The sequence below is a fragment of the Dendrobates tinctorius genome, unplaced genomic scaffold (genome assembly GCF_039654945.1).
Source record: "Dendrobates tinctorius isolate UK_male_01 unplaced genomic scaffold, ASM3965494v1 ptg000036l, whole genome shotgun sequence".
Lineage (NCBI taxonomy): Eukaryota > Metazoa > Chordata > Amphibia > Anura > Dendrobatidae > Dendrobates > Dendrobates tinctorius.
Genome location: NW_027361704.1, coordinates 38266349 through 38289212, shown reverse-complemented (window position 1 = coordinate 38289212; position 22864 = coordinate 38266349).

The window sequence follows — 22864 nt, the reverse complement described above, 5'->3', positions numbered from 1 at the left end:
AGCCTGCACATTGAATACTGCATAGTCCATATAGGACATTGCTAACAGAGGGAAACTCTGTAATGGACGCTATGCTGATTATGCTGTTAAGCAAACTGTCTGTTGCTGTGATGGTTTATGATGGTGAATAAACCGCAAGGACTGTATTGTTTTGATGGAAAATCCGTGCCGGATCTGGTTTTTGTGGCTGCAAGCGAGTGATCCCCTACTTAGATGACAGCACTACCTCCCATTTGGTGGAGAAAGCAATGGGCAATGTTGTAGCCTTGTTGCTGGGAGCAACGGAAGAGGACTGCAAAGACGGTTGCTAAGGGCAACGGTTTCCAAAAAACGTAAGTTGCAGTGCTGGTAACGCTGAGCCAGGAAGGCTGACGGTTGGGGAAGTCACTGCCCAGCTGTGGTTCTGGAACCGTGGGGCGGCCTAGTGAGTAAAGCACTGTCCGGATCAGTGAGCCCAGTGCAGCCGTTTCACCAGGAGCAAGAGACTGGTGTTTATTACAATACCTCTGCTGTAGAGGGGTCCAAGAACCTGCGCAGCCAGCAGGTGACGGTCGTGAAAAAAAAACGTGTTTTACTGACCAGGATCAGTGAGAAAGATACTGGTGATTGCTATAGGGTGCCTCTGAGGAGAAGAGGTGTCCAAGGACCTGTGTGGTCGACACAGGCAATGGACTGGTGTTTGTGTGGTACTGACCGGGGTCAGTGAGTAAGACTGTGTTCCTGGAGGGTTCAGTGAGCAAGGTTCTGGAGGGTCAGTATTGGGAAGATCCCTGGAGCACGTGGTATGACCTTGGACCTGGTGAGGCGTAAATGTTGGGCAGTCTCAGGCCGAGACGGATGTCCTGAATAGCACCCGCTAAGCCCCTGGACCTGGTGAGGCCGGTGTGTTGGGAAACCCTGGAAAGAGTGTCGCCTCCCTGAATAGCACCCGGTGTGCCCTGTGTGTTGGACGGTCTCAGTCGGAGACGGTGTGTCCTGAATAGCACACAGACAGGGCACGTGAGTTTTGTGTTGGTGTGGCCGGTGTGTTGGGAAACCCTGGGAGGAGGGTCGCTCCCTGAATAGCACCCCGTGCGCCCTGTGTGTTGGACGGTCTCAGGCGGAGACGGTACGTCCAGAATAGCACACAGAAAGGACACGTGAGTTTTTTGAGTTTTTTTGTGTGGTGTTTTTCTTTTCTTCTTTTCTCAACTCAGCCGGCGGTTGAGAAAATGTCGGCTGCATGATAAAGGAACCGTGAGGTTGTCCGGACGTGGGTGAGATAACTTGGGGCTAGGAAGCCTGCACATTGAATACTGCATAGCCCATATGATTATATGACACTGCTAACAGAGGGAAACTCTGTAATGGACGCTATGCTGATTATGCTGTTAAGCGAACTGTCTGTTGCTGTGATGGTTTATGATGGTGAATAAACCGCAAGGACTGTATTGTTTTGATGGAAAATCCGTGCCGGATCTGGTTTTTGTGGCTGCAAGCGAGTGATCCCCTACTTAGATGACAGCGCTACCTCACACTATGTATATTTATGCATAATATGTGTCAAAGTAGCCCTATGGGTTTTTTCATGGTCTGGTATGCCCCCAGCATACAGACTGTATGTTGGTTTATATGTGTCTGCCCACACTTATCCTTGCCTGCCTAAAATATCTGATAAAGCAATTTTATATGCACTTCAGTCAAGGCCAAAAGTTTAGAGAATGACACAAATATTATATTTTCACATGATCTGCTGCCCTCTGGTTTTTATGTGTGTTTGTCAGATGTTTTTATCACATACAGAAATATAATTGCAATCATATTATGAGTAACAAAAGGTTATATTGACAGTTAGAATGAGTTAATGCAGCAAGTCAATATTTGCAGTGTTGACCCTTCTTCTTCAGGACCTCAGCAATTTTCCCTGGCATGCTCTCAATCAACTTCTGGATCAAATCCTGACTGATAGCAGTCCATTCTTGCAAAATCAATGCTTTTATTTTGTCTGAATTTGAAGGTTTTTGTTTGTCCACCCGTCTCTTGATGATTGACCACAAGTTCTCAATGGGATTAAGATCTGGGGAGTTTCCAGGCCATGGTCCCAAAATCTCTATGTTTTGTTCCCTGAGCCATTTAGTTATCACCTTTGCTTTATGGCAAGGTGCTCCATCATGTTGAAAAAGGCATTGTTGATCGCCAAACTGCTCTTGGACGGTTGGGAGAAGTTGCTCTTGGAGGACATTTTGGTACCATTCTTTATTCATGGCTGTGTTTTTAGGCAAGACTCAGCCCATTCCCTTGGCTGAGACGCAACCCCACACATGAATGGTTTCAGGATGCTTGACAGTTGGCATGAGACAAGACTGGTGGTAGCGCTCACCTGGTCTCCGAATAAGCCGTTTTCCAGATGTCCCAAACAATCGAAAGGGGGATTCATCAGAGAAAATGACTTTACTCCAGTCCTCAGCAGTATACTCCCTGTACCTCTTGCAGAATATCAGTCTGTCCATGATGTTTTTTCTGGAGAGAAGTGGCTTCTTTGCTGCCCTCCTTGAGACCAGGCCTTGCTCCAAGAGTCTCCGCCTCACAGTGTGTGCAGATGCACTCACATCTGCCTGCTGCCATTCCTGAGCAAGCTCTGCACTGCTGGTAGCCCGATCCCGCAGCTGAAACACTTTTAAGAGACGGTCCTGGCGCTTGCTGGTCTTTCTTGGGTGCCCTGGAGCCTTTTTGGCAACAAGGGAACCTCTCTCCTTGAAGTTCTTGATGATGCGATAGATTGTTGACTGAGGTGCAATCTTTCTAGCTGCGATACTCTTCCCTGTTAGGCCATTTTTGTGCAGTGCAATGATGACTGCATGTGTTTCTTTAGAGATAACCATGGTTAACAGAAGAGAAACAATGATGCCAAGCACCAGCCTCCTTTTAAAGTGTCCAGTGGTGTCATTCTTACTTAATCATGACAGATTGATCTCCAGCCCTGTCCTCATCAACACGCACACCTGTGTTAATGGAGCAATCACTGAAACGATGTTAGCTGGTCCTTTTAAGGCAGGGCTGCAATGATGTTGAAATGTGTTTTGGGGGATAAAGTTAATTTTCTAGGCAAATATTGACTTTGCAAGTAATTGCTGTTAAGCTGATCACTCTTTATAACATTCTGGAGTATATGCAAATTGCCATTAGAAAAAATGAAGCAGTAGACTTTGTAAAAATTAATATTTGTGTCATTCTCTAATTTTTGGCCATGACTGTACGTCTTGGACCTAAGATTGTCTTTTATGTTTTTTTTTCCTCTCCCTTTGAAAGTTATTAGAATAGGTAGAGATAGGGACTGCAAGTTTCACCATTGCGCAATGTGCAAAGGTTTCCAAAAATTTAAAAACATTACCCACGTGAGGTATACATGTATGACCACTAAGTGCTTGTTGCAGAAGCAGGAGGAGTAGGAAATGATTTCCTGAACAAAATGGATTTGGATGGTAAGGCATGGACATTAAGACAACTTACAAAAAAGAATATTTGGGATGCATTTACGTTAGGTTGCTGTCATTCATAGGGCTTATGAAGTTGGAGGAAATCCAAATCCAGGCCTTGTTCAATTTTAGAAGAGTTAGCCAGTCTGCATTTTCCATTGACAGGCATGTGCGCCTATCCGTTATGATTGCATCAGTCGAACTAAAAACCTGCTCAGACAACACACTTGTGGCAAGGCATAGCGGCACCTCAAAAACATACAACGAGAGGTGAGAGGTCAGGCCAAGAGTGCAGCTTGTAAAACAAATAGTTAAGGAAGGACACTAGTATGATCAGTTAAGTACTCCTTCACCATCTTGGTCAACTACTCCCTCCTCGTCATATTTACACCCACAGATAGCCCTTGCTAATTTGACGGTTTCATGAAAATTGCCCAGTTGGTGGATTTCACCCCCCTGAGTTCCACTTGGTGTACGTGACCCACCTCTGTAATCCTTGTGGGTGGAAAAAGCCGATACCTCTGTCAGCAGCATTGTCTGAGGGTAATCTTTACAGCATGTGTTCCACAACGGCCCTCTGGCATGCATGCACTGAAAATTGCATGTCTGATTCCGACATGAGACAAGGAAATTTCTCCTTGCACCATGGGTCAAGAAAGGTGCACAGCCAATATTTCATGGTGGACAAAATGTGTTTCACACAAGGGTCTTGGGAAAGGAATCTGGACATGAACTGTGCCATGTGTGGCAGACTAAAAATTGTCAAACTTTCAGTGACCCCAACTGGACAAACATTAACCATCCTCTCCTCCTCACGATGTATTGCTTCCTCCTCCTCCTCTTCAGGCCATCCATGCTGGACAGGCATGAAGCTGGGATTGGGAGTATCCTCTGTAGCACAGAGCAAAAACTCCTGTTCCTCCTCCTGTTCTTCGTCAATAACAAATCTTCATGCTCATAAATCCTCGCCCACCTAAGCACGCTCCTACCTATCACATATTCAGAAATCTATAAGCCATTAACCCTCAGACACTATCAGACTCCCTACACTCATCACTGTCCGCAATCTCCTCTTTTTCCTGTCCTGATCTGACTTTTCATCACTACAGCGACACTCTTAGAAGCACCCTTGACCAATTAGCACCCTCACCCTCAGAACCTCCAAACACAAAGTAAAACAGCCCTGGCTCACATCGCAAGCTCATCTTCTCCAGCGATGCTCTAGGAGTGCTGAACGCCTATGGAGCATATCCCGCACATCAGAAGACTTAATCCACTTCAAATTTATGTTAAGAACCTACAGTATAACTCTGCCTTTTACCTCGCCAAACAGACCTACTTCACCACCCTGATCTCCTCACTAGCCTACAACCCCAAGAAACTTTTTGACACCTTTCACTCCCTCCTTAGGCCAAAAGCACAAGCCCCTATCACAGACATTTGTGCAGATGACCTGGCCTCCAACTTTATAGAAAAAATTGATAATATCCAACAGGAAATCCACTTCCAACCACCAAGTGCTGTGACTCCCATCCCTCCCTGCATTTCCCCTGGTTCACTTTCCACATTTGATCCCATCACAGAGGAAGTCTCCAAACTTCTCTCTTCTTCTCGTCCGACTACATGCACTACCGACCCCATTTCCTCATATCTCCTCCAGTCTCTCTCCAGTCATCACAACTCACCTAACTACAATCTTTAATCTCTACCTCTGCTTTGGCATTTTCCCATCCTCCTTCAAACACTCTATAGTTACTCCATTACTAAAGAAACGTGCTCTCGACCCATCCTGCACAAACAACTACAGACCAGTCTCCAATCTCCCCTTCATCTCTAAACTTTTGGAGCGCCTAGTCTACTCCCGCCTTAACCGTTATCTCTCCACTCACTCCCTCCTAGACCCTTCACAGTCCAGCTTCCACCCACTACATTCGACTGAAACTGCACTCATCAAAGTTACCAATGACCTTCTGACAGCAAAATATAACGGTGACCACTCTCTGCTCATTCTTTTTGACCTTTCTGCAGCTTTTGACACTGTTGACCACCGTCTCCTACTCTCTAGGCTCCAGTCACTAGGCATTAAGGACACTGCTCTCCTGATTCTCTTCCTATCTTTCTGACCGCCTCTTGAGTGTTTTGTTTGCTGACTCCACGTCATCTCCTCTTACTCTCACTGTTGGGGTACCTCATGGCTCAGTCCTTGGCCCCCTTCTCTTCTCTCTCTACATGGCCCCTATTGGATAGACCATCAGCAGATTTGACTATCAGTACCATCTTTATGCTGATGACACACAACTGTACACGTCATCCCCTGACCTTATCCCGCTGTACTACAAAACTCCAGTGACTTTCTGTCCGCAGTCTCCAACATTATGTTCGCTCTCTATCTGAAACTCAACCTCTCAAAAACTGGACTTCTTCTGCACCTGCCTCCTATTAACCTCCCTAAATCTGACATTTCTCTCTCCATGGGTGGCACCATATTAACACCCCGGAGAGGCACTGTCTGGGTGTTATGTTTGACACCAATCTCTCCTTCACATCCCATATACAATCTCTTGCCCGCTCTTGCCACTTACACCTAAAGAACATCTCTAGAATCTGCCCTTTTCTCATAATGGAAACAGCAAAAACCCTCACTGTCGCATTGATCCTGTCCCGCCTGGACTACTGCAATTCTCTATTAATTGGCCTCCCTTTTACTCAACTTTCCCCTCTCCAATCCATACTTAATGCAGCATCCAGGGTCATCCATCTGGCTAATCGGTACTCGGACTCATCCGCTCTTCGCCAGTCCTTACATTAGCTGCCCATTCATTATAAGATCCATTTCGAAGTACTAGTTCTCACCCACAAAGCTCTCCACAGTGCAGCTCCCCCTACATCTCCTTCCTCATTTCTGTCTATAGGCCTAACCAACCGCTGCGCTCTGAAAATGACTTTCGACTAACCTCTGCACTAATCCGTACCTCCCACTCCCGACTCCAAGATTTCTCCCGCGCTGCACCAATCCTCTGGAATGCTCTACCCCAAGAAATTAGGGCTATCCACAATTTACATAGTTGTAGGTGCTCCCTCAAAACTCATTTGTTCAGAGCGGTCTATCACGTTCACTAATTAAAGTCATTTTATGTGTAAGTGTGCGTGTGTAGCCCATTTACTATCTCCATCTATCCCTCACTCCCTTAAGATGGCTGGACCATCATTGTAATTACACACCTCTACTTTGTATCTCCCCCACCTCATTGTAGATTGTAAGCTCTCATGAGCAGGGTCGTCTTATTTTGCTTTAATTATTGTATTGTTAACGTTGTTACTTATGACTTGTGTTTTGGAACTGTTAACTATAAAGCGCTGTGGAATATGTTGGCGCTATATAAATAAAGATTATTATTATTATTACTATTAATGTGGCCTGAGAATATTGTGTGAGGCTGATCTGTGTAGTATCAGGCACTGTAAAATCTTGCTCCATAGCCACCTGCTCAGCATTCAAAGCTTCCTCTTTGAGATTCTGCAGCAAACATTTTAATAAACAGAGCAGCAGGATGGTTAAGCTGATAATAGTGTCATTTTAGTGCAGTACTCAAAGCTGTGAAGAACCTCACATACGTCAGCGATCCACACCCACTCGGCAATTGTGGCGGCGGAGTGTAAAGGCCCTTTTACATTTAGCGATGCACCAGCGATCCCGACCACGATATGACCCGGTCAGGATCGCTGGTGCATCGCTAAATGATCGCTAGTGAGCTTTCATACAGAAAGATCTCACAGCGATTCAGCAGCGACGCAGCGCGCGATACTTACCTTTCACACACAGCGATCCAGACGTCCTCCCGCCCGCGTCCAGCGTCGCTCGTCGTCACAGCAGGAAGTCTCAGCAGGAAGCGCCCGACGAGAAATGGAGCCGGACATTCTCGCGCGATCAGCGATGGACAGCGGGGGAGCCGGTCGCTGGTAAGTATCACACATAGCGATATCGCTAGCAATATCGCTATAACGTCACAAAACCAGTGACGTTTTAGCGATATTGCTAGCGATATCGCTTAGTGTAAAACCCCCTTTACTCTGGCAGGCATTGAGAAGCTGGAATTCAGACACTGCCCTCTGCTCCTGACAAAGCCTTGACAACATAAGAAAGGTCAAATTCCAGTGTGTGGGCAGGTCACAAATCAGTAGGTGACAAGGCAAATTAAAGTGCTGCTGCAGCGAAGGCAGTCTGGCAAAAGCCTAAGATGACTTTCAGAAATTGGTGCTGACACGGTGTACCTTGGCAACCAGGTCCGGCAACTCAGGGTATGTTTTTTAAATACAGCTATACAACCAAGTATAGCACATGGGCCATGCATGGAGCATGTACCAGCTTGTTGAGCTTTAAAGCTGCCACCAAGTTACGCCCATTATCTCACACAACCAGACCTGGTTGGAGGTTCAGCGGGGAGAGCCACTAATGGGTGTGGTCTTTTATCCCCTTCAACAGGTCTGCTGTGTTGTGAGCCTTATTACCTAAACATATGAGCTTCAGCAGAGCATGCTGCCGCTTTGCCAAATGCACTGCTGCAGAGCTCCCAGCTGGGGAGTGATGGGGAAGTGATTTCAGCTGAGGATGAGGAGGGGGAGGAGAAACAGGAACTGGAATACAAGGATACTGAAACCCAGATGAAATTTGGTCCTGATTTCTTTGTGTGGGTAAAATGAGTGATGTCTCAGCCTCGGACTCTGGAAATGTAGCATCCCTGTCCACAAGAATTTGTCCATGTGTCTGTGGTTAGGTAATCTTTCCCTGTGACTGCATTGGCCAGAGCATGGCTGATATTGTGTAACACGTGCTTATGTAATGCGGGGACAGCACATGAAGAAAAATAGTGATGGCTGTAAAACGAGTACTATGAGGCTGCCACCACCAAGAGGTCGTGGAAAGACTCAGTTCCAACAAGCCAAAACGGCAACATTTCCAGGGCTAGTAATCTGGTAATGTGGGTGTTTAACGTTTGGGCTTGTGGTGGGTGGATATTTCTGCTTCCTGTGAAACATCTGGGGCAGGGACAAGTAAACGCTGTGCTAGGACAACAAACTGGATGTGGTTGCTGACTGTTGTGTCTGTGCAAGTGCACTTTGTGGGCAGGAGGCATCAGCGCCTGCTTCCTGGACTGCAGATTGAGATTTTGTACCCAGGTGTTCCGCCCACCTACTGGGGTGCTTGGCTGCCATATGCTTTTGTGTGCTGGTGGTTCTCAGGTTGGCAGTCTCCTTGCCTTTTATCACCTTGGTATGGTAGATGCTGCAAATTACAGTTGTTTTGTCTGAAGGACTTTCAGAAAAAAAAGTACCATGCATGGGAACAATGTACCCTTGACCTGTTATCTAGCCGAGTGGGGTGGTTCAGTCGAACAGTTGACCGAGTTCTCCCTCTGGTCAAACTACTACCTCTTCTTGCCTGTTTTTGTGCTACGGATCCATCCCTCTCTGCACTTCTGTGCTCACTAGGCGTGCCTCTGTTACAAGTTGAATCATTAGCCTCATCATTGACCACGTCATCTTCCAATTCATCAATCTAATCCTCCTTCTGAGTTGCGACTTTAGGCTGACCTGATGTTAACTGTGCGTCATGATTATCCTCCACTTCTTCAGATATGAATTAACCTTCCCCAACATGGCTTTATCCTGCCTGTGGGTGCTCAAATGTTCTTGCACCATTGCACTCCATCTCCGCATGACCCTCTTTAATGGTGCACAGTGACAGGCCGGAATAATTACAAAGGTATGTAAACAGTTCCTCGAAGTGGCCAGTGCTGGGGCCATATGTCTTGTGGGACACTTAATGGGAGAAGGAAGAAGGACTAGGTTGAGGATTGTGAGGCCCAGCCTCTTGCCTACTGAGACTGGACTGTGTGGAAGACTTGGTGGTGCTACTTGTCAGCACACTGGAGCCTTTGTCTTCCATCCCACCCACAAAAGCCTTGCACTTGTCTGGATTCGATATTGTTGTAGCACGCTGACCAAATTTTGACAGGAAGCTTTAGCAAGGTACAGTCACCATCTGATCTGTCACACAGTCTTGGTGGACACAACCATGTCCAAATTCCTTAACATCACCATTTTCCATATTGAAATCATTATGAAAAAAAATTTCCTGGCTTTTTTTTCACAAGTACCCTCACAGTGGTGTTATGTACAAATTCTCTGTATCTAGCAATGTGTGGGTATTTTTTTTTCCAGATATCAGCTTTATTACACACAGCAACAGCAGAATCAAAAAAATTACAGGTAAGTAGTTACATTTGCTTATCTCAGCAGATTTTGTGCCAATCGCACAACTGCTAGATAAAGATATGCTATTTATTTAACCAAAAGAACATTAATATTTTTTATATAGCCTTTCTGACACTTTGCAACAGCAGAGTAAGGAAAATTACTGTTAGGATTGGCAGAACGCACAAAATAGAAAATGATAATAAGGTGCATTCGCAACCCAGGGTCCACCGTGTGGTAATGGAGAAACCCGCAACTAGCACAATGACGAAGCAAGGCTGCGAGAAAACACTTTAAGCACACTGAGTTAAATGTCACTCTGTGTGCACAGAGAGCAAAGTACCAAGCTCTGTTACACCACAGAAGGAACTCAAAAAGGACTATTCCCTGTTAGACTGCAAAGATGTATAGAAAATACAAACTACTAATTGGGGTCCCTAAAACTTAATTCCCCAAGGAAGACTAAGCTGGTGGTTGAATCTGCTCTGACACATGGTGTGCTTTAGCATGTGCGCCTGAAGACTCCTAGTGCAGATGCTAAGTTCAAGCAGAAGTCCCCACCCTACACTGCCTGTCTACGAAAACGCTCAGTGCTTTTAGCAGCACACAGGGTGGTAAAGTAGCCAACAACACACCAAATACACGATATTAGCGCACAGGCATGCGCCATTGAGAGCTTTTTATACCTTGCTCAAGTCCAGACAGACAGGACCTTGCCTACGGACCAATCTGAAGCTGCCACATCACCAGAGCACCTGACATCCGAGCACCAATGGGAAGGCACCATATCATGGACATGATCAGTAGGATGAAATCTGGACTTAGGCTCCAGAGCACAGCACTGCACGTGTAAACTAGTAGTCACCATAGGCTTAGCTGGATGTTATGAATGAGTCACCGTAGGAGGCAAAAGCAGAAATACAAGCTAAGTCCAGAAAACCAGAGAAGTTGGCAACTATCAGATTGCAGACCCCTGAACCTATCAACACAACTAGCAGTAGCCGTGGGGGGTTCCTACGATGCCCTAGACCCCTCGATCACAGCCGGAGAATTACATAGGCCTAAAGAAAGAAAGGGGAAATCTAAACTGCCCCAGAGCAGACCCCAAAGCAATAGGCAGCCCCCAACATATAATGACGGTGAACCAAGATGAAAATACTAACACAGACAGAAAGTTAGACTGAGCAAAGACGGGGCCCAAAACTACCTAGATAGGAAAGGACAGGAAGGCTGCTGTCTGCAATCTGCCAAAACCCTATCAAAGACATAAGCCAACAAGCTGATATGAAAAAGGCCCTGAAGCAGCTAGGCTTCAAAAACTAAATCAGCACTCAGGTATTTTCAGAAGACAGAGCTAAATGAATTCAGCACACCCCAGCAGGGAATGGCAGAAATCCAGAAAAACAAAGCAAAACAAAGTCAAAGCACCAAAGCAAAAGGCTGAGCAGCAAACTTAGCTTTAGAGGAGCAGGAATTCAGACTGGTCTCCAAGGATCCCACAGAGAAATCACCCACAGGGCAGAAGGGCGTTGGCAGCCTTATATCCAGTCAGTAACTCCACTCAGCCAGTCATCATCATCAGCCTCAGGTGTTTGATAATCAGGCTCACTACTTTTCTTTACCAGAAGAGGGAGTTCCTCGGGCCTCAGTAATCAAGGGGAAAATGAACTCACAACAGTACCTCCCCCCGATCAGGGTGAGCCCGATGAAAGGCACGCACCAATCTTTTGGCATGAATATCAGAGGCAGAGACCCAGGAATTATCCTCCTGACCATAACCATTCCACTTAACCAAATACTGGAGTCTCCGTCTAGCCAGACGAGAATCCAGTACTTTCTCTACCTCATATTCCATGTTACCTTCAACCAATACAGGGTCTGGAGGTGCCACCCCTGGAACAACAGGTTCAACAAACCTCTTCAACAAAGATTTATGGAACACATTATGGATTTTATATGTGACAGGAAGAGCCAAACGAAAAGAGACCGGATTAATAATCTCCACAATCTTGTAAGGTCCAATAAATCTAGGCTTAAACTTAGGAGAAGCCACCTTCATAGCAATATTTTTTGATGATAACCACACCATATCACCAACCTTAAACTGGGGACCAATGGTCCTATGTCGGTTGGAAAACCGCTGGGCCTTTTCCAGGGAGAGAGATAACTTATCCACCACTTGGTCCCAGATCTGGTGCATTCTCTCCACCACAGTGTCAACACCTGGGCAGGCAGAGGGCTCCACCTGCCCTGAAGAAAATCGAGGATGAAACCCAAAGTTACAAAAAAAAGGTGACATCAAAGTGGCAGAACTAGCTCTATTATTTAAAGCAAATTCGGCCAAGGGCAAAAATGAAACCTAATCATCCTGATTAGAGTTGAGCGAAACGGGTCGAAAAATTTCATAAGTCGCCGACTTTTGGCAAAGTCGGGTTTCATGAAACGAAACCCGACCCTAGGATGAGGTCGGCCACGAGGTCGGCGACTTACGCGCCAAAGTCGCGTTTCAAAAGTTTGTTTTGCGCTCTTTTACAGCCAATCAGGATCCACGGACACTGTGCAACGTGATGACATAGGCAGGGGTCACCACCATCTTTCAGAAGGGCATGCAAGTGATTGGCTTGCTTTGGTGGGCGTCACAGGGGGTATAAAAGGGCGTGCACGCCGACCGCCATCTTACTTCTGCCGATCTCAGTATAGGGAGAGGTTGCTGCTGATTCTGTAGGGAGAGCGTTAGGCAGGGAAGAAGACAAAAAAACTGCTTCTGCTGCTAGCGATTTGGCCTGCACAACACACCAGTCACTGTGTGTGCAGTGCAAGGGGAGGCTATATAGTGGTGTATCAGTGGTGTTGGTTGTTGGGCTGCCTTCTAAGGCTTCCTGACATTCCTGCATTGCTGTTAACCCACTGCTCCTCAAACTGCTTTTTTAAAAGCAATCCCAATTTTTTTTTTTTTGTCCTGCTGAGAAGAAAAAAAAACTGCTTCTGCTGCTAGCGATTTGGCCTGTACAACACACCAGTCACTGTGTGTGCAGTGCAAGGGGAGGCTATATAGTGGTGTATCAGTGGTGTTGGTTGTTGGGCTGCCTTCTAAGGCTTCCTGACATTCCTGCATTGCTGTTTACCCACTGCTCCGCAAACTGCTTTTTTAAAAGCAATCCCAATTTTTTTTTTTTTGTCCTGCTGAGAAGAAAAAAAAACTGCTTCTGCTGCTAGCGATTTGGCCTGCACAACACACCAGTCACTGTGTGTGCAGTGCAAGGGGAGGCTATATTGTGGTGTATCAGTGGTGTTGGTTGTTGGGCTGCCTTTTAAGGCTTCCTGACAGGCTGGCATTGCTGTTTACACACTGCTCTGCAAACTGCTTTTTTAAAAGCAATCCAATCTCCCTTATCCTCTAGTCACTTTTGTCACAGCTGTGCCATCGAGCCTGTGAAATAGCGCTCAGATATCAGTGGGCCTCACACAATCCAAAAGTGTCCAGTGTCCACAAGTGTCTGCAGAAATTCAAAATCTCCCTTATCCTCTCGTCACTTTTGTCACAGCTGTGCCATCGAGCCTGTGACATAGCGCTCAGATATCAGTGGCCCTCACACAATCCAAAAGTGTCCAGTGTCCACAAGTGTGTGCAGAAATTCAAAATCTCCCTTATCCTCTAGTCACTTTGGTCACAGCTGTGCCATCGAGCCTGTCACATAGCGCTCAGATATTCATTGGGCCTCACACAATCCAAAAGTGTCCAGTGTCCACAAGTGTGTGCAGAAATTCAAAATCTCCCTTATCCTCTAGTCACTTTGGTCACAGCTGAGCCATCGAGCCTGTCACATAGCGCTCAGATATTCATTGGGCCTCACACAATCCAAAAGTGTCCAGTGTCCTCAAGTGTGTGCAGAAATTCAAGATCTCCCTTATCCTCTAGTCACTTTGGTCACAGCTGTGCCATCGAGCCTGTCACATAGCGCTCAGATATTCATTGGGTCTCACACAATCCAAAAGTGTCCAGTGTCCACAAGTGTGTGCAGAAATTCAAAATCTCCCTTATCCTCTCGTCACTTTTGTCACAGCTGTGCCATCGAGCCTGTGACATAGCGCTCAGATATCAGTGGGCCTCACACAATCCAAAAGTGTCCAGTGTCCACAAGTGTCTGCAGAAATTCAAAATCTCCCTTATCCTCTAGTCACTTTGGTCACAGTTGTGCCATCGAGCCTGTCACATAGCGCTCAGATATTCATTGGGCCTCACACAATCCAAAAGTGTCCAGTGTCCACAAGTGTGTGCAGAAATTCAAAATCTCCCTTATCCTCTAGTCACTTTGGTCACAGCTGTGCCATCGAGCCTGTCACATAGCGCTCAGATATTCATTGGGCCTCACACAATCCAAAAGTGTCCAGTGTCCACAAGTGTGTGCAGAAATTCAAAATCTCCCTTATCCTCTAGTCACTTTGGTCACAGCTGTGCCATCGAGCCTGTCACATAGCGCTCAGATATTCATTGGGTCTCACACAATCCAAAAGTGTCCAGTGTCCACAAGTGTGTGCAGAAATTAAAAATCTCCCTTATACTCTCGTCACTTTTGTCACAGCTGTGCCATCGAGCCTGTGACATAGCGCTCAGATATCAGTGGCCCTCACACAATCCAAAAGTGTCCAGTGTCCACAAGTGTCTGCAGAAATTCAAAATCTCCCTTATCCTCTCGTCACTTTTGTCACAGCTGTGCCATCGAGCCTGTGACATAGCGCTCAGATATCAGTGGGCCTCACACAATCCAAAAGTGTCCAGTGTCCACAAGTGTCTGCTGAAATTCAAAATCTCCCCTGTCCTATAGACACCTTGTACCTTGTTTTACATTACTATATAGTTTGTTGGATTTTGTCTACATTTCTACCAAAAATGAGGAAGGCTGGTGGAAGAGGCCGTGGAATTGGGCGGGGGTTGACAGCTGGTAATGATGGTGTTGGTGGTGGATCTGATGGTAGTGGCAAGAGCAAAATAGGACCAAATGCAGGAGGTGTTCAGCCTGCGTCATCGTCTGGCTACATAAGGCCTCGAGCGCTTAGTTTTCTAGGAGTTGGCAAACCGCTTTTAAAGCCAGAGCATCAGGAAAAAGTTTTGTCTTACATTGCTGACTCAGCCTCCAGCTCTATCGCCTCCTCTTCTTCAGTTGTAAAAAGTAAAAGCACTGAGTTGTCATTGGAGGCTCATGTTCATGAACCACACCTTTCCTTGTGTCCTTCACCCCAACCAAGATTGAAGGATGACGCAGGCAATACTACTGATTACTCCATGGAGCTGTTTTCACATACCATACCTGGATTATCAAATCAAATGGTGAATTACCCAGGCCAAGATGAATCTGACATGGAGTGCACTGATGCACAGCCGCTGATGGATGATTCTGCTGGTACATTCACTCAGAGCATTACATTGTCCTCGCAGTGTACAGAGCCAGATTCTGACCCTGATGAGACTCAGGTGCCCCTTCCCGCACACTATACCACCATACACGGTGACACAGAGGAAGGTGCACATCACATAGAAGAGGAGGTGATGGATGACCCAGTTGTTGATCCAGATTGGCATCCATTGGGGGAAGAGGGTGCTGCTTCCAATAGCTCAGATGAGGAGCATCCACAGCAGACATCGACATCGCAACAGCTGTTATCTGGCAGGCCCGGAGCACTCCAAAGACAGGTTCCAAACATCAAAAGAGTTGCTGGACAGCTTGTCCAGAGGGTCAAAAGATCACAGCGTGCTAGGCCGCAAAATGTCTGCCAAAGTAGGAAGAGTGCAGTGTGGCACTTTTTTGACCAAAATCCTCATGATCAGGCCAAGGTTATCTGTAAGAAGTGCGCAAAGACCTTTAGCCGAGGGAAAAATCTGAAAAATTTGAATACCAGTTGCATGCTTAGACATTTAACCAGCATGCACTTGCAAACGTGGACACAACACCAAACCTCAAGTGCCACATGTGCAACTGATCACAACGAAGGTAGTCAGCAATGCTACATTGTTTCCCCCACTGTAAGCCCACCGGTTAGCACAGCAGCAAATGTTGAGGTGTCGTTGCAAGGCCACAGCAGTCAGGGAATCCCACTGTTATATCAACGAAAGACTGATTCTAGGCCATCAGAAAGAACACCAACTCCATCACCATCATCAACCCTCTCTCAGTCCGCCCTGCCCACCGCTACTTCCACCATATGCAGCTCTCAAGTCCAGCTCACCCTCCCAGACACTATGAGTAGGTCAAGAAAGTACTCAGTCTCTCATCCGCGTACACTGGGTTTGAACGCCCACATTGCCAAACTAATCTCGTTTGAGATGATGCCCTTTTGGTTGGTGGAAAGCACAGCTTTCCGCGAACTCATGGCCTATGCAGTACCATGCTATGACCTACCCAGTCGCCACTTCTTCTCTCGCAAAGCCATCCCAGCCCTCCACCATCATGTGAAAGACCGCATTGTCCATGCACTCAAGCAGTCAGTGAGCGGAAAGGTGCACCTCACAACTGATGCATGGTCCAGTCGGCATGGCCAGGGCCGTTACGTGTCCATCACTGCGCACTGGGTTAATGTGGTGGATGCAGGGTCCACAGGGGACAGCGGTGGTGGGACAGTGCTGCCTAGCCCACGGAAACAGTTGGCTGTAGGCGTTCCACCCTCCTCCTCCTCCTCCTCCAGAAGCGAAAGCTCGTCCACAGAGCGCAGTCGTACGAGCACTCCATCTGCAGCTGCCACTGTTGCACACGATGTGTCCCCCTATCGAGCAGCTAGTGGAAAGCGTCAGCAGGCTGTGTTGCAGATGATGTGTTTGGGCGACAGACACACCGCCGAGGTGCTGGCCGAGTACTTGAAGTGACAAACTGAGTCATGGCTGGGCAGTGTACATCTTGAGGCAGGCAATGTAGTTAGTGATAACGGCCGTAATTTTGTGGCAGCCATAGCCCTTTCAAAACTCAGCCATATACCTTGCTTGGCTCACACCTTGAACCTGGTGGTGCAGTGCTTCCTCAAAAATTATCCGGAGTTAACAGCCCTGCTCCAGAAGGTGCGAAGACTGTGCGCGCACATCCGCCGGTCGCCTGTACACTCCGTTCGTATGCAGAAGCTGCAGCGATTGCTCCACCTTCCCAACCACTGCCTCATTATCGACATTGCAACAAGGTGGAACGCCACCCTGCACATGGTGGAGCGGCTGTGCGAGCAGAGGCAGGCCATAATGCATTTGTGGGAGGATACACGGCCAGGCACTTTGAGAGCAGACATGGAGTTGACAGGTGTGCAGTGGTCGAAGCTGAAAGACCTCTGTAAAGTCCTTCAGTGTTTTGAGGAATGCACACGGCTGGTAAGCGCAGACGACGCCATCCTAAGCATGAGCATCCCACTTATGCGTCTGCTCATGCAAACTTTGACACACCTTAAGGTGCAGGCGTCTGCAGCCAATGTTGATGAGGAGGAAGAGGAGGAGGGAATCCTTGATGACATTCAGCCATTGTCTGCTCAGGGACCTCTCCTGGACGAGGTGGAGGAAGAAGAGGAGGAGGAGGAGGATGATGGGGATGATTACTTAGGGGAGGAGGATGCATCTCGTGGGGCAAGTGAAAATGTTGGCATGGCAAGGTCTGGTACAGGGTTTGTGCGTGACTGGAGGGATGTGGATTTGCCAGAAAGTGCTCCTCCAACCAGCACTCGCAGTGCATCATTGACACCGGGAACATTGGCCCACATGTCAGATTATGCCTTGCAGATCCTAAAAAGGGACCCACGCATTGCCAAAATGATGAACGATGATGACTACTGGTTGGCCAGCATCCTGGATCCACGCTATAAAGGCAAATTACAAAACATCATGCCACAGGAGAACCTTGACCTAATATTGGCTAATAAACAAGCAACTCTGGTAAATCGGTTGCTTGAGGCATTCCCAGCACACAGCAGCGGTGATGGTTCTCACACGAGCCGTACGGGCCGGGGGCAGCTTGGCAGAGGTGTTCGTGGTGCACACAGCAGAAGTGGCGTTGGAGACAGGGGTTTCATGACAATGTTGTGGACTGATTTTTCAAGTACCGCTCACACAACTGGTAATACTGCATCGATGGAAAGTGACAGGAGACAGCAGTTGTCAACTATGGTTACAAACTACTTTTCCTCCCATATCGATGTTCTCCCACACAGGTCATTCCCCTTTGACTATTGGGCCGCTAAACTGGACACCTGGCCTGAATTGGCACAATATGCCTTACAGGAGCTCGCTTGCCCAGCTGCAAGTGTGCTATCGGAAAGAATCTTCAGTGCAGCTGGATCAATCCTGACAGAAAAAAGGACCCGTCTGTCAACCCAAAATGTGGATGATCTAAACTTCATTAAAATGAACCACGCATGGGTTTCCAAGGATTTTGTCCCACCTTCCCCTGATGACACATAGGGTGACAGAAAAATGGCTTGCTTTGGTCCACCTCTTCCTGGGACTTGACCTATTTCACATTTTGCATCAGCTGAATGTCCAACATCAACATATGCCACTTTCTAAAACTCCCTAACTGTGCTGCCTCCCCCCCCCATGGCCGGGGTCACCACCTAGCGCACGACACCGTGCGAGTGCCGTTGCCCTGGACAGGTGGGTAGGCCGACTCTTGGGCGCGGGCACTGGTACAGGGTCCTTCATAGTGCAATCAAGTGTCTCTGACGGTGGTGGTGCACACCCGCCGTCAGACACACCGCCGTACTATGAGGGGCCAGTGCCAGTACTGACGCCCACGAGTGGGCCCCCCTTGCTTGGGCAGGGCCCCAGCATTTGCAATCTTTACCTCTCCCTGCTCCTCCACTGTGTAGTCTGGGCCGTCAAATCCATACTGTGCCTGACACCGTCTGAGCCTGCCTCATGATGTATAGACATATATTTTGAATGTGTACGCTATCCATACATGTTATCCGGGGAAACGGTACCCTTTCTAACCTTTGTGCAATCACGTGCAATCCATACTGGGCCTAACACCGTCTGAGCCTGCCTCCTGATGTATAGACATATATTTTGAATGTGTACGCTATCCATACATGTTATCCGGGGAAACGGTACCCTTTCTAACCTTTGTGCAATCACGTGCAATCCATACTGGGCCTAACACCGTCTGAGCCTGCCTCATGATGTATAGACATATATTTTGAATGTGTACGCTATCCATACATGTTATCCGGGGAAACGGTACCCTTTCTAACCCTTGTGCAATCACGTGCAATCCATACTGGGCCTAACACCATCTGAGCCTGCCTCCTGATGTATAGACATATATTTTGAATGTGTACGCTATCCATACATGTTATCCGGGGAAACGGTACCCTTTCTAACCTTTGTGCAGTCACGTGCAATCCATACTGGGCCTAACAGCGTCTGAGCCTGCCTCCTGATGTATAGACATATATTTTGAATGTGTACGCTATCCATACATGTTATCTGGGGATACGCTACCCTTTCTAACCTTTGTGCAATCACGTGCAATCCATATTGGGCCTAACACCGTCTGAGCCTGCCTCCTGAGGTATAGACATATATTTTGAATGTGTACGCTATCCATACATGTTATCTGGGGATACGGTACCCTTTCTCACCTTTGTGCAATCACGTGTATTCCATACTGGGCGTGAGAACGGCTGGTGAGCTGTTAAGCAAGCTACAGCACCTGTGGTTTGCACACGTAAGTTTTTCATTTTTTCAGGAATGACAGTTAGGCCTAATTCCGGAACTGCGGTTGACCTGCACTTACTGGGAAATCATTGTTCGCGGGTAATAATTGTAATCAGTGATCCCCATCACTAACGTTGTTCAGCGGGTTATCTGCACCTGTAAGCGACAAACGCTGGCCTTTTCAGTGTAGCGCACATGCAGCCACGGACATGTAAGGGCATGACACACCAGTTATTGGCCAATCTCATGTGCCAGAGCCTCACGTGTCCCTCTAGTAAGCCGGACTCAGACCGCGGGGCATGACGGAGTCTCGTTCGTTAACGGAATTAAGCTTGCAATGTGTGCATCTGTTCTGTAGATGGCATGGTTGAGGTTTCCCAGGTGGAGTCAAATTTAACCGTAGGCTCCACTCCTGGTGGTGCCCTTCTGGACATTCCTTTAAGGTTCAGCTTTGCAACCATACTGCCCACGTAAAACAAACACTTTGCCTTCATGAACGCTGTTTGAAGGGTCATGACTCGTGGGTATAACGCCGCCCAATCAGTTAACCTGCTAGAGAGATCGTTCGTTGCTCCCAAGCATGACATCACACTCCCTAGCAAGAAGGTAATGCCACTGTGGCGACCGTACTCCTGGGGGCGACACAAGTGCACTGATGCCCAGCCACTGCTCGATGAATCTGCTGGTACATTGACCCAGACCACTACATTCCCCTCGCACGCTACACGACCTGAATCTGACCCTGATGAAACTCAGGTTACCCTTCCCATATACAGTTCCATCTTACACGGAGACAAAGAGGAAGCTGCAGATGAAAGTGCAGGTTCGGCCCACCCACCATCAGACACACCACCGTACTATCAGGGGCCCTGTGCCAGTGCCGTCGCCAACGAGTGGGCCCCCCCTGCTTGCTCAGGATCACAGCACTTGCAAAGCTGAAATACTGTGCAGTGAGATGGAAGATGGGGACGACGAGGAATCCAGACAAGTACAGGGATTCCCTAGCGAGGAGACTTATTTGATTGTTTTCAATGTTGGGACAGCAATTTTTGGGGAGCACTATACTCTGGAGAATGATAGATGGGGCCCACCATACACTGGAACATTCCAAAGGTGGACATCAGACACTGGAGCAGCAATTACAGGGCCCATTATACACTAGAGCATTAGAAATGGGGCCCATTATGTTTGGAGCATTATTTGGGCCCATAAGACAGTGGAGCTTCATCCATGGGGACCAACATATACTGTAGCATTATGTGGAGCTCATCATATACTGTTTCAAACATTATATGGGACCAATGATTCTGTATGGAGAAATAGATGGGCCTCGTCATGAGATGTAAAAAGTGAGGTATTTTTCATTGTACTATACCGCTATTTCTCTGCCGTATCGGAGCATGATGAGTTGTGGTATGTGTTAAAGGGGCGCTCTTTCGCCCAGGGCACATGAAAACCTGCAGCCAGCCCTCCCCCCCACAACTTTAGCCAAATAACCCCCATTTTTCAGTGCGTAACTTGTATTATGAAGTTAATTAAGGTTGACAAGCTTAAGTAAGAGGAATTGATGCTTTTGGCATTCAAATGGGCACTGTAGGTGTGTTTCCTATCCTCCTCTCACTGCCGACTTTTATTCCCCATTGACTTACATTGGGTTTCGTGTTTCGGGACGACCCCGACTTTTCCCTATAATTGGACGATCTTGCTCGACCCGACTTTTGGAAAAGTCGGGTTTCACGAAACGAAACGCGACCCTAAAAAACCAAAAGTCGCTCAACTCTAATCCTGATCAGCAGAAATAAAACATCTCAAATATGACTCCAAGGTCTGGTTTGTTCTCTCTGTCTGCCCATTGGTCTGAGGGTGAAAAGCAGAGGAGAAGGACAACTGAATTCCCAGCCTGGAACAGAAAGTTCTCCAAAATCTAGACACAAACTGGACTCCTCTGTCAGATACAATGTTCTCAGGAATCCCGTGCAAACGAACCACCTGTTGTAAAAACAGGGGCACCAACTCAGAGGAAGACGGCAACTTAGGGAGTGGTACAAGATGAACCATCTTAGAGAACCTATCACAAATCACCCAAATAACAGTCATCCTCTGAGAGACAGGCATATCAGAGATGAAATCCATTGAAATATGGGTCCATGGCCTCTTGGGGACAGGCAAAGGCATCAACAACCCACTAGAGCGAGAACACGATTTAGACCGGGAGCACGTCCCACAGGACTGCACAAAATTCCTGACATCATGAGACAAGGAGGGCCACCAAAAAAACCGACTCACCAGATCTCTAGTACCAAAAATACCTGGATGACCAGCCAAAGCAGAGCAATGAACTTCAGACATCACTCTCTTCTTCCACTGGTCAGGAACATACAACTTTCCACTGAGACAACACTCAGGTTTGTCCTCCTGGAACTCTTCCAGAGCACGACTCAAATCGGGCGAGATGGCAGAAAGAACTACCCCTTCGCCTAAGATGGTAGCAGGCTTGGTCACCACAGGAGAATCAGCAAAGAAGCTCCTAGAGAGGGCGTCTGCCTTGACATTCTTTGTTCCAGGAAGAAAAGAAACCACAAAATCAAAACGTGTAAAAAACAAGGCCCACCTAGCCTGTCTAGGGTTCAAGCGCTTAGCCAACTCTAGGTAAATCAAATTCTTGTGGTCAGTGAGGACCACGACTTGATGCTTAGCTCCCTCCAACCAATGTCTCCACTCCTCAAATGCCCATTTCATGGCCAACAGTTCCCTATTCCCCACATCATAGTTACGTTTAGATGGAGAGAACTTTCGGGAAAAGAAAGCACAGGGATTCATTTTAGATGTTACAGGATCCTTTTGGGACAAAACAGCTCCTGCACCAATCTCAGAAGCATCCACCTCTACCTGGAATGGAAGTGAGACATCAGGTTGCTGCAAAACCGGGGCAGAGGTGAATCTTCGCTTCAGCTCCTGAAAGGAAGAAACAGCCTCCGGAGACCAATTTAACACATCAGCACCCTTCTTAGTCAAATCAGTCAATGGCTTGGCAATACTAGAAAATTTTGCTATAAATTTCCGATAAAAATTAGCAAAACCCAAAAACTTCTGGAGGGCCTTCAAAGAAGTGGGCTGAACCCAATCGTGAATGGCCTGTACCTTGGCCGGGTCCATTTCAATAGTTGACGGGGACAAAATTAATCCCAAAAAAGAAATCCTCTGTACTCCAAAAAGGCATTTAGATCCTTTGACATACAGGGAATTCTCCCTCAAGATCCGGAACACAGTCCGAATATGTTCCACATGAGAATCCCAATCCTTGGAGAAGATCAAAATATCATCCAGATAGATAATCAAAAATTTATCGACAAAATCTCAGAAAATATCGTTCATGAAGCACTGGAAGACAGAAGGGGCATTAGTGAGCCCAAAAGGCATCACCAGGTACTCAAAATGTCCCTCCGGAGTATTAAACGCAGTCTTCTATTCA